The following is a 12,637-nucleotide window of genomic DNA, read 5'->3' on the forward strand; positions in this document are numbered from 1 at the left end:
ACAAATGGTGGTATATATACTGGGATTTTTTATTTTTACTAGTAATGGCGGCAACATCGGGACTGCAGAGGGCATTCTGACACTGGGGGGAACTGACTTGGTGTCACTGGCATCCCCAGTGACACTAATACAGTGATCAGTGCTAATAAAAAGCACTGACACTGTACTAATGACACTGGGCAGGAAGGGGTTAACATGTGGGGTGATCAAAGGGTTAACTGCGTGCTGTGTGCCATTTTACACTGTGTCCTGTGTTAGTGCTTCACTGTGAGCACACTGCTTTCCATGGCTGTGCTGTGCTATGTTGTTGTATCCACTTGTCACTTGTTACCAAGATTCCTAGATCTTTAGAGGGCTGCACCTCAGCAAGTGACAGACACCATTTTTCACAGTGGACCATGAAGTTCTGAGCACTGCTGATGTTTTTATTTTGAAAACTTTAGTTAGGCCTCATGCACACTGGACATTTGCCCAGCTCTTCTGAATGCCTTTTTTATTGGCAGGAAAAAGGCAGTGTGAAAAATATGCCCAAAGTCACGTTTTGCAAACACATTGGGGTGCGTCAAGCATTTGGGGGTTCATTCATTCTATTGGGCAAAATATTAATTTATTCTGGCCATTGAAATAAATGACTGCTCAAGTGCTAAGCGCACCCAGCGTTTGGGCGCATTTAGACACGTTAGGCGTTTTGCTGCAGAAACATTCCTCTCCTGAATGGGCAAGTGATGTTTATTTTTTCCTGTCTCAAAACACCTATGTGTGCTTGGACACATAGAGAGAGATTTACTAAAACTGGAACACTCAGAAGCTGGTGCAGCTTCTAACTCCAGCTAGTTCAGTTAGGCTTGGACAATATAACCTGGAAGCTGATAGGTTTCTATGCAAAGCTGCACCAGATTTTACATCATGCAGTTTTAGTGAGTCTCCCTTACAGGCTAACATAGGAGGTATTTAGAGGCAGAAAAAAAACATTAAATGCCCTTAAAAGCAGTGTTTTTGACAGCCATTGTGCACAAAGCCTTATAGTGGAAATATGAGATAGAAACAGAGACCAGAGTGCACCAACATGTTTTACTACTTTGTCCCCGCTACAATTTCTTAAATAACATTAGGTAAAAACACTCCCAAAGTGCAGTTCAGAGGTAACAAAGCTACATCATACACAGCAAAAGGATATTTACAGTCACCTATGCCAATATCAGCATTTGGGACCTCGAGATTCATATTTCTGTCTACATTCCTCCTGTTGAGTAGATTCCCCCTCTATCTGAGAGAACAGGGAGAGGGGATCTCCTTAACTGCTTGCCTGCCGTCCTATATCAGAAATACTGCTACAGGGCAGCAGGGCTACGCGAAATCACGTATATATACGTGATTCTGCATTTCCGGGTAAGAACCTGCGCAATTGGCGGCCTCAGCTGTCAATCACCGAGTCCAGGCTGGTGATTTACCCGCCAGCACCCAGTGATCGCCGAGTATCACTGACGGGGGACAGACCTGCCAGCTCCTGCACATTGCTTTGTATTGCTTTGCATAGCAAACAAAACAATGTGCTGACACAGTAAAGCACACACACAGCACACAGTAAAACAGCACACAGCACACAATAACCCTTTGATCACCCCAGATGTTAACCCCTTCCTGCCCAGTGTCATTAATACAGTGTCAGTGCTTTTTATTAGCACTGATCACTATATTAGTGTCACTGGGGATGTCAGTGACAGTTCGCCCCCAGTGTCAGAATGCCCGCTGCAGTCCCGCTATAAGTTGCTGATCACTGCCATTACTAGAATAATAAAAAAAAGTCCCATTATATATACTGCCATTTGTAGATACTATACCTTTCACGTAACCCAATTAATTTACACGTATTGGGATTTTTTTCAGCAAAAACATTTTGGCCTAAATTTATGATGAAATTTGATTTTTTTCATTTTTTTACTGGACATGTTTAATAGCAAAAAAGTAAAAAATATTGTTTTATTCTCGAAATTGTCGGTCTTTTTTTGTTTATAGTGCTAAACATAAAAACGCACAGGCAATCACATACCACCAAAAGAAAGCTCCATTTGTGGAAAAAAAAGGACATAAATTTAATTTGTGTGCAGTGTTGCATGACCGCGCAATTGTTAGTTAAAGTAACGCAGCACCCTATTGTGAAAAATGCCCTGATCAGAAAGGGGGGTAAATCCTCTGGAGAGCAAGTGGTTAATGAGAACACACACGAGGGGTGACCCGTGCAGGAAGTAAGGGGAATATGCTCAAAGAGGACACATACAGTGTACAAAACCTGATTAAAGCTGAATTCCAGGTATGATCTTTATTGCCAACTTACAATGATGCACAATGTAAATATGCATATCTTATACCTGGAGGGCTGCTGGGTATGGTGAAAACCACTGTAGTAGCCTACATAGGTTTTGTTGTGTAGAGTTGGCATTTAATTTATGTATTTCAAAGCATAAAGTAAAACTATTTTTTAAGAAAAAAACAAAAACACACTTTAGAAGATGTAAGTAAGTATATTTATTGATTGGTATGTCAGTAGTTGTTTTCAACACGTATCTTGAGGGAGAAACACTTTAAACCTGACCATAGACATCAGAGAATGGTAAGTAGCTCATGCACGGTCTCACTGTACTGAAACGTCTTTTGCTCTACCTTGCATCCTAAAACTCCAATTTGCAGGAGAATTTCTGCAGCAGAGAATCAAGAGAGACAAGAAGCAGTTCATTCTGGGAATGCAGAAGAAGCAATAGGGCAAGGTTTTCTGACTTGATTTGTACCATGAGATCAATTTCTTTTGACTTTCTAGGTCTGTCCTACAGAGATTAGTAGAACATGTTTAATTGGCAGCTAAAATTGACAACATGTTGGAATTTATCACTGCTATATTGACTGCTTTATTAAATAGCAGGAAACATAATTCCTAAAAAGCCAGTGATGATGTAAAGATCATGGTACATCATCTGACTACCTCTGTGTGTAACAGTGATAGACAGAATACAGGCATTATGGATCTTTTTGTATTGAAGTTTCATATAATAAAATGCAACAGTGTCATTTATTTTACTGTTTTTAGTAGTTTCAGATATCTATCAGCTCTATATAAACGTACAATATCTGTGTGCTACCTATAGAGGTCACTAGTGTTTCATATTCAATGAAAACCATATTACCATTCACTAAATACCTGCACTAAATGGAACCATTTTGCTTCACATTTCTCATTGATGGCCACCAGAGATTTACAGGACATATTAAGCAATATTTAGTAACAATTTTGTCTAAAACCAATGAATTTTGTCATAAATAATTTATTTTAGTCATATGGCACAGCTATAAAAATGTGTTTACATGACACATATAATGAACACATGAAATTTGTTAACAAATTACAGAAAAAAATACAAATGAATTTGATAGTCAAATATATGAAAACAAACTGCTAAATTATCAAATAAAATGTTGAATTTAAAATGTCATGGTATCATGAATTCTAATATAATCATAGACATAGGATGAGTGTCACTTGATTGTATATATAAGGCCACACTGCAGCCTTTGCAGACACTCTTGGTTGACCTATTTTACCAAAAAAAAAAAATCTTAATGCAATGGATTTTGGGAAATAATGCTATCACTTCCATGTGTCTTCCATTCATCCAAAAAAAAAAAAAAAAAGCCACTATCCAGTCAACTGCCAACCATCATCTTATCAATGTGGCAAGCTTTAATAAGCCCCCCCCTCTCTGACTCTGAATGTGCTTATATTGGTCTTAAGAAGTAGTCTGAGTCTAGCATGCCAGAAACATACAATATCTCCCCCAGTTACCTGAAAACATGATATGCATCAAAGCAGCATAAACATATCATTTTTATTGCAGTCTGTTGTATGTCACAGAAGCCACAAGTATGAAGTGATAGGTTCCAGGGTGAATACAACAGAGTGCAGGAGTGATTGGTTACCTTGGGCACAAAGTGAATATGAAACATCTGAAATCCTGTACAGCAGAGAATGTATTCAACATTAACAGCATGTGGACATGTCAGATATTCTACAAGGGAGGATAGACACTTGCTAAAACTCAAGAAAGAACTGCATTACTAACATACATAAAATCAATATGAGACATGGTGGAATGCGTAGATGAGTGACAGTGTTGGAGTGACACTGTTCATGTATTATTGTACACCTACTACATGTTTAAGTACTCAATAGAGATATACTGTATTTTTCAACCAGTAGATGACAGTGTTTATATGTTTGTAGCTGCATCTATGATATAACTCTATGTCTCTTCTCTATAAAAAAATTCCTGTTTCCTGTTTGCAGAGAAGCAGCAGATAAACACATGTGGACTGTGCACTGTCTGTTCTCTAGGGCTATATACAGATTCTCTAACAGCTTATGGGCTCAGACACCCAGTCATAGCCAAATACAGCATATAAAGGCAAGATAAAACAACAAAAATAAAACTGCAACAGAATAATAGAAGAAAATGGGCAGCAACACAGCTGCAACACAGCTTTTTGATTGCAAACCTGACAAACCAGAACTACCAGCCTTGGAAAGTAAGGCTGAAAATGCTGCTATGCTGCTGATAAGAGAACATACATGGAAATGTATAAATTAAGTCAGGTCAGAACACCATGCAGATGAGTGGATAGAGAAAGACCAGAAAGCTTAGAGCATAATCTCTCTTTAGCATAAAAGACGATCAAATCATGCATGTATGTGTGAAACTGCTAATGAAATGCGGTAAGGACTACAAAAGGTGCATGAAAGAGCTAATCTTAGCAATAAATTGTACCTAAGCTATACCAAAGCAAGCTGCAGGATGCAGGATTACAAAAGGCATGAAATGGTTGAACACCTGAGAGGTATAGCAGAAGAAATAAAATACTTTTGTTGCGCAGCAATATTAGTGGTTTACCAGAAAGTTATGAAACATTTGTTACAGCACTTGATGCATGTCCAGATGATGAACTGACATTGGAATATGTTAGGGGCAAGCTTGTGGATGAATATAAGCATAAAACAGAAACATTAACATGCAAACAAGAAATGTGTGCTTTGTGTGAAAGACACAAGGTCATGTGAAAGCAGATTGCAGAATTTGGAAAGTTAGAATGCAAAAACAAACTAAACTGCAAAAGGCCAAAAAGTGTTAATGAAAAAATTGATTTTTCTTCAGATAATAAATATGTTTTTCAATAAAAAAATTGCAACTCATCTTTGCAGGCATGGCGCGTCGATTCATGCGCTATGAGTCACATGACAAATGACAGAAATTTCTTTATTCACCTTTACCAGAGTAAAACAGAAAAAAATCACCACAGCCAATGGGCAAATAATGGAATCAAAAGGAACAGGAGACGGTGTTCTTTACTGTTCTATTTTCCCAGAATGTCACCAGAAAATGTCCCATATGTCCCTGCTCTTGAAACTAATCCTTTGTCAGTAAAGACGCTCACAAAACAAGGCAATGTAGTGACCTTCCAAGATGACAGTTGTGCCATCACAAAAGGAGATATCTTACTGGCAAAGGCTAAAATTACAGATGAACGGTATCAACAGAACTGCAATGAGGTTGGTAGTACTGCCAAGGAGGAAAAACATTTAAACTATATTCACATATGGCACAGATGTCTTGGGTACAGAAGTCCTGATATAATATAATAAAGAAATTAAATGAGAATGACTATGCAAGTGGAAAAGAAATTAGTCCATGTGAATAAACAATGAAATGCACCAGCTGTATAAAAAGAACAATGACAAGGAAAGCCTTTCCAAAGCAGAGTAACAACAGAGCTAAAAAAAATCTTAACTTAATTTATTCAGATCTTTGCAGTCCAATGAAAAAATCGACTCCAGGAAAGGAGAGGTATTTTCTCACTTTTATAGATGATTACTCCAGTCATACTTCACTATATCTGTTACAAAACAAAAATGAAATACCAGAGAAACTTGAACAGTATTTGGCTCAAGTAAGCAACAAATTTGGCAAAATGCCGAGTGTATTGCGCACAGACAATGAAACTGAATACACAGGTGATAACACACAGGCGATTCTCAGAAAGCATGGCATAATATTTCAACTGTTGTACCATACAACTCAGAACAAAATGGGGCTGCAGAAAGAATGAACCATACTCTACGTGAGAGTGGAAGAACCATGCTGTTTGATTCAGATATGCCATACTGGGGGGAGGCAAATATGACCACATCACCAAAATTGACTACAGGGAAAATCAAGTGAGAAAACTCTATATGAACTGTAGAATGGAAAATCCCCGAACTTGAACCATCTAAAAAAATTTAAATAAAAAGCAAAGCCTATGTGCACATCCCAATAGAAACACGTACAAAATGGGATGCTCGCCCAAAGGAAGGTGTACTTGTGGGGTACAGTGAATCTCAAAAGGGTTACAGAATTCTACATCAAGACACAAACAAACTAACCACCAGTAGAAGTGTAATTGTCGATGAAACTTCAGTGTGTTCAAAATTTCTTCAACTAACACAAATGCTTCAAACTGAGAGAAATTCCACATTCCCTGTCGCATGAAGATAAGCAACAAAGTGACAGAGAAATAGAAATTAATGCAGACAATCCAAATATTGTAAAAAAGAAACCAGGCCATAATCAGGAAATCCACCAGAAGCAATAAAGGAATCCCAGTCAAACGTCTGTCCTATGTTGCTCACAAAGCATTAAACCAAAGCTGGGTACCCATAGGCCGTGCCGGTGCGCATGTGCATGCAGTTGCGTGCACGGGCGGTCTATTTAAACCCCTGCTGCACTTAAACTTGTGCCTTCTGGTCTACTACGTTCTGTGCTTGTTGCTTGTATCCTGATTCCTGTTACCTACCTGATTTGACCTGACCACGATTGAACTCCACCTGCACCAACCCGGCTCATCCCTTTACTATCCACTTGCCTGCTCCTCTGTACCTGATCTGCCCGATTGATCCTGACCCAGCTTGTGTGACGCTGCAACCTCTCCTGCCTGTGGCTATCTCTGGCTGCCAGCTGCCCATGGTTGTCCAAACCTCCGCTGTACCTTCCTGCTGCTGCACCTGCTCACCTGCATCCACAACATTCTCTATGGGACACTATAATACAAAATACTCCCATAAATGTGGCCATTGATTGCAAACAAGATTTATTAATTTGCACACACAAAAAAGTACTTTTCCTATCAAGTTAATTCAAGACCATGTTGCAAAAATGAATATACCCCAATGATAGTCTGTGGAGCAAAGCAAAATTTTAGACAACAAAATCCTAATAAACAAGAATTCAGCTACAGGTGAGTCTAATTATTCATTAAACAGGTGTCCAGCAGACAGTTGATATAAAAAGGCGTTACTTAACAAAGAAAACTCCCTTCCCATTTTATGCTGTCAGCAATGGAATGGAAGAGAAATGTCACAAGGCCTAAGAAAGAAAATAATTTCTTTACAGAAGAAAGTTGAAGGCTACAAGAAGATCAGCAAAGCTTTACTTATCAGTCAGAATACTGTAGCAAAAATGATACAAAAATTGAACAAAGATGGAACTGCAACCATCTTATAGAGATGCCCAGGACATCCACAGAAGTTAACACCTCAACAGGAGTGTCTTTTGATGAGAAAGGTTGAAGAAAATTGCCATGCAAGTTCACTGCAATTAGCTAAAGAAGCAGAAAGCCAAACTGGGGTGATTGTTTCCCGTGACACACTACGGTATACTCTACAGAGAAATGGCATGCATGGGTGTCATCCACGAAGGAAGCTTCTCCTAAAGCCCATGCACAAAAAAGCCCACCTGGAATTTGCCAGGGCCCATGCTGAAAAAGAAAAAGACTAATGGGACTGTGGAGTGATCAGAGCATGATAAATATTTTTGGAACTAATGGCTTCAAAACTGTACGGTGTCGCAAAGGTGAGGAGTGCAAAGAAAAATGCATGGCGCCTGTAGTGAAACATGGTGGTGGCGGTGTCCTTCTGCAGGGCTTCATGAGTGCTGCTGGTGTTGAGGATTTGCATTTCATTGATGATATCATGAATTCACAGATGTACTGCTCTATATTGAAAGAGAAGATGCTACCATCACTCCATGCCCTTGGTCGTCGTGCACTTTTCCAACATGACAATGATCCAAAACACACATCTAAGGCCACTGTTGCATTTCTAAAAAAGGACAGGGTAAAAGTGATTCAGTGGCTAAGTATGTCTCCTGATCTGAACCCAACCGAACACCTATAGGGAATTCTGAAGAGACCAGTTGAGCATCACTCTCCATCCAGCATCCAGGCTCTAAAAGAGGTTGTTCTTGAAGAATGGAAAAAAATAGATGTTGAAATATGTCACCAACTTGTTAATTTCATGCCTAGAAGACTTGGTGTTGTCTTTACAAGTCATGGAGGTCATACAAAATACTAGATGTAGTAGTTTTTCTTGTGGGGTGTATTCATTTTTGCATCAACTAATTTGAGTAAAACTGAAGATTTTGTAATCTAAGTTGTGTTATTAACCTTCCTTTCATGTAATGAGCTAAAAAAATGTTCTATAAAACTCAGTTTTGTCAAAATTTTGGAAATTGTTCTTGTGTTCATAGAGATATTGTTTAAAATCTTACTTTTGAAAGGGGTTTTAGGAGGCATTATAACAATACAAGAATTTGGAAATGAAAGGAAGATAGAGGATAAAGAAAGAGAGATATAATAGTGAGGGAGATTAACAAAAGAAGAACAAGAAGCAAAGGATAAAACCAAGAAGATACGGGGGGGGGGGGGGGGGGTTGGGGGGTGGAAGTGGGAGGGTAAATAGGGGGAGGGGGATGGAAATTAAATATGGATTTTTAAACTGTATGTTACTGGTTTAATATGTATTTGTATTTTAAAAATGTAATAAAGATATAATTTAAAAAAAAAATATTTTGAAAATGGGGTGTACTTATTGATGCTGAGCACTGTATTTGTTTTTCAAATATTTAAATGCTCCAGCAGTTTTTGCCAACCCACTTTTAAATATTCAAGCTCAGAATATCAAAGGCAAAGCTAAAATTTCCCAATTGTAATTTCAAAAGCAATGCTAATATTGCTCACATATCTGGAATCAGTGAATATTTAATATAGGCGATGCATATTATAACCCCATTACCATTTAAACAATAATAAAACACTAAATGGGATTATGGTGACTTTTTATTAATTTAGCTGAACATAAGTGCTTGTTCTTTGTGGCCTGGCAAGTGTATGAATAAGCTTTGCACATTCCAGACTTACAGCTTAGAGGATTAGTTACATAGATTCATTTATAAAGAAAGCTGACAAAAGGCAGATATTGTAATATTACTGCAGAATGATATTCTATTTCATCCACAGTGGTCATGAAAAATAATTGCTATCTTTTTATTACTTTCTTTTAACTTGGCATGCTGAGGCTATAAATCTAAAATACCGTTTCAAGAGATGCCCACATCAATAAAAACAGATAAATGAAAAATTACAAGTAAACTTAATGTCTTTAAGAGATAACCAGGAAGGCAATATATGTAGGAAAATAAAAGCAGATGTGTGAATGTTTGGGCTTTAGATATGTACTCTGTGAAATGTATTTGTAAAAAAATATGCATACCTATTCATCCACTGAACCTGCATATAAATTTATTCTGGGCAAATTAGGTCAAATCAAATGTTCTCTTTGCAAATCAAATATGTGTAGATGCAGACAATTCTGAATTGTGGTCACTAGACTGGCCTGCGTAGCATACTTATTTCCTATGATAGTCAGTGCCATCTAAAGGTCATAATGTGGAATTGGTACCATCAGAACAATGGATGATTGCTGATTAGTTGCAATGGGCACTCATAAATAAAGGGTGATGTACAAGAGGGAACACTAATAACAGTCATAACAGGTGTTTGTGTGTTTTGACTTAAATCACAGAATCATCTTATCTGGTGACAGGTTTGGTGGTATGGTATGGGGAAGATAGACACTGTAAATCAGAAAGGCATATATTGTAAGTAACTAATATTTTTCAGGGGCTATTTTGGGTAACTGAGTGATAACATAAAAGAAAAAGATAGTGTAGCACCGTGAATGTAGAATGATAGTATGTTACCATTTAACACCATCACCTGTCCTGTTATTGTAAATCTAAAATAAAAAGTTCTTCTGGAGGTTTATCTATAGCTTTCAGATTGGTCACATCCTTTCTCAGAATATAAATAATCAGATTTATTGTGTTTTCAATTAACAGCTTTCAAATCATCTCTATGGTTGGACATGAGCCAGGCAAGCTGTTGGGATTGTAATGCTAATAGGCTTCATGTCATACTTTTGCAGACTGGTTTTGTCTGTGTGTTGATGGTCCTTCATTGATAAAAGGAGCTGTTTGTCACCATTGCAAAATATATGCTGATGACTGCCGCCACCTCTTTCTGGAAAATGCATATTTTTGTATTTCATTTCTAACTCCAGATTAAGATTACATGAGCTGCAATTGGAAACCAGTATTTATTTATGAAGACTACATTTGTGTAAATTGATGGTTCTCAGACTGCTTATTGACTTACCAGGATAGTGAGGCCTTGCTGGTGGCCTTTACACATTGCGCCATTCATTGTGAGGCTGATTCTGACCACTAATTTTCTAGGCAGAATATTCATTCACAGCCACACTAATACAGAAATACTACTTCCTGACCAATTCTGACATTTCTCTCCTACATGCAAAAATTATAATTTTTTCTGTTGAAAAACACTCAGAACCCCCAAACATTATATACTGTATATATATTTTAGGCAGAAACCCTAGAGAATAAAATGGCGGGTGTTGCATGGTATTTAGGCAGCGACGTTTTTGGAAAAAATACACTTTAGTAAATTTTATTGCAAAAAAACACAATGTATAATCTAATTTTTGGTAAAGTATAAAAGATAATGTTACACCGAGTAAATAGATACCTAACATGTCATGTTTTAAAATTGTGAGTACTTGTGTAATGGCGCCAAACTACGGTACTTAAAAATCTCCATAGGCAACACTTTAAAAATGTTTACAGGTTACCAGGTTAGAGTTACAGAGGTGGTCTAGCACTAGAATTATTACTCTCTATAACGTTCGCAGTGATACCTCACATGTGTGGTGTGAACACCTTTTACATATGCAGGCTTGACCTAGGTATGTGCTCATCACTGTGTGCGACCATGGGGGGGACAAGGCCATTTTTTAATTATTTATTAATTTTTTTTAAATTTTTACACTGTCCCTTTATTTTTTATCACTTTTATTTATAAATGTAAACATCCCTTGTGATAGAAATAATGCATGACAGGTCCTCTTTATGCAGACATATGGGGTCTATAAGACCTCAGATCTCTCCTCTACTCTGGAAAGAATGAGATAAAAAAACAAACACTGATCTCTGCTTTGCAGAAAAACAAATGTCAGTGTTTACATCTGTGAGATCTGGAAGTGACTCCATGACGTCGCTTCTGGCCTTCCAGGACCATAGAGATGGCTGGGGACCATCTGGCCCATGGGCCAGCTCTATGATAACCCAGAGGCACCACTGGATCAGATATTGGGCTTCCCGATCGCACAGGAGAGCCAGGAGAGGAGCCAGTGGGCCTCGGGAGGGGGGATGTCTGATCCCACTGCATGTAAAAGCAATCCAGTGACTAATTAGCTGCTAGGATGGCTTTTAGATTGTAGGCAAAAAAAACCCCAAAAAACGGGAGCTGCAGGCATCATATCTCCACTTTTGGTCCAGGATGGCTTATGAAGTCATATGGGTGGGAAGTGGTTAAAGCTGAATAGGTATCTAAAGAACATAACTGAAAATGCTATTTCATTCATTTTTAAGCTGAACAGTTTTAAAAAAAAGTTATAGATCAAACAGAGGCTAAGATGGCAGCTTCTTTGACAGAAAATGATAGGAGGGTTTAGTTCCGCTTTAAATTCCTGGCATGCTGTGAATGCTAACTGGCACATTTGCTTGTGCTCTCAACCAAATTATCAAACCATCAAATGGCTGGTGTCATAACTGACCACATGCGCAGCATCTTGGGAGTTGCAGATCAGATTCTAAGATGGCAGATTCCTTGGCTGAAAAGGATAGGATGGTTTAGTTCTGCTTTAATATTCAAAACAAACCCACCCATCCATCCATGTCTTCACCCACCAGCATTTTTAGCTTTGGCCATCTTGAGTAAGGGCAGATGGTTTATGGTTTATATCCTGGAGTCTATATACCCTAACCTCAGGCATACATGCTGTGTTTAGCTGAGAAATCCCCTCCCCCCCTAGAGATGAAAGAAAAAAGAATGCCCAGGAACACTCCTGGGACATATGACATCATTTTGGTTTAGGCTAGAAATCAGGACGCAACTGAAGAAATGTAAAATAAAATAGTTTACTCTCTATTTACTAATTCTAGTAACATAATAATTAAAAATAGTTGACTGAGAGAATGTCGGTTTGCTTTAAGTAGCAGAGAAAAGGTTCAGTGCGAATAACAGCTGTCCTTGACATTCACTGGACAGGGAGCTCTGGTACAGTGAATAGAGCACAGAAGGGCAGCGAACCCACATGGAGGAATTTCTCCATTTCATATACAGACGTACCTCGGTTTATGAA

The 12,637-nt window shown here is 38.2% G+C and overlaps 1 protein-coding gene across 1 annotated transcript in view; it reads right to left on the reverse strand.

Moving 5' to 3' along the window:
- Positions 1-12,637, reverse strand: part of DOC2B (double C2 domain beta) — a 693,978-nt gene that overhangs the window by 16,695 nt on the left and 664,646 nt on the right. The gene's annotated exons all lie outside the window — the stretch shown is intronic.

This window comes from Staurois parvus, unplaced genomic scaffold, assembly GCF_062004578.1.
Source record: "Staurois parvus isolate SC_StPar_1 unplaced genomic scaffold, SC_StPar_1.0 ptg000220l, whole genome shotgun sequence".
Taxonomy (NCBI): domain Eukaryota; kingdom Metazoa; phylum Chordata; class Amphibia; order Anura; family Ranidae; genus Staurois; species Staurois parvus.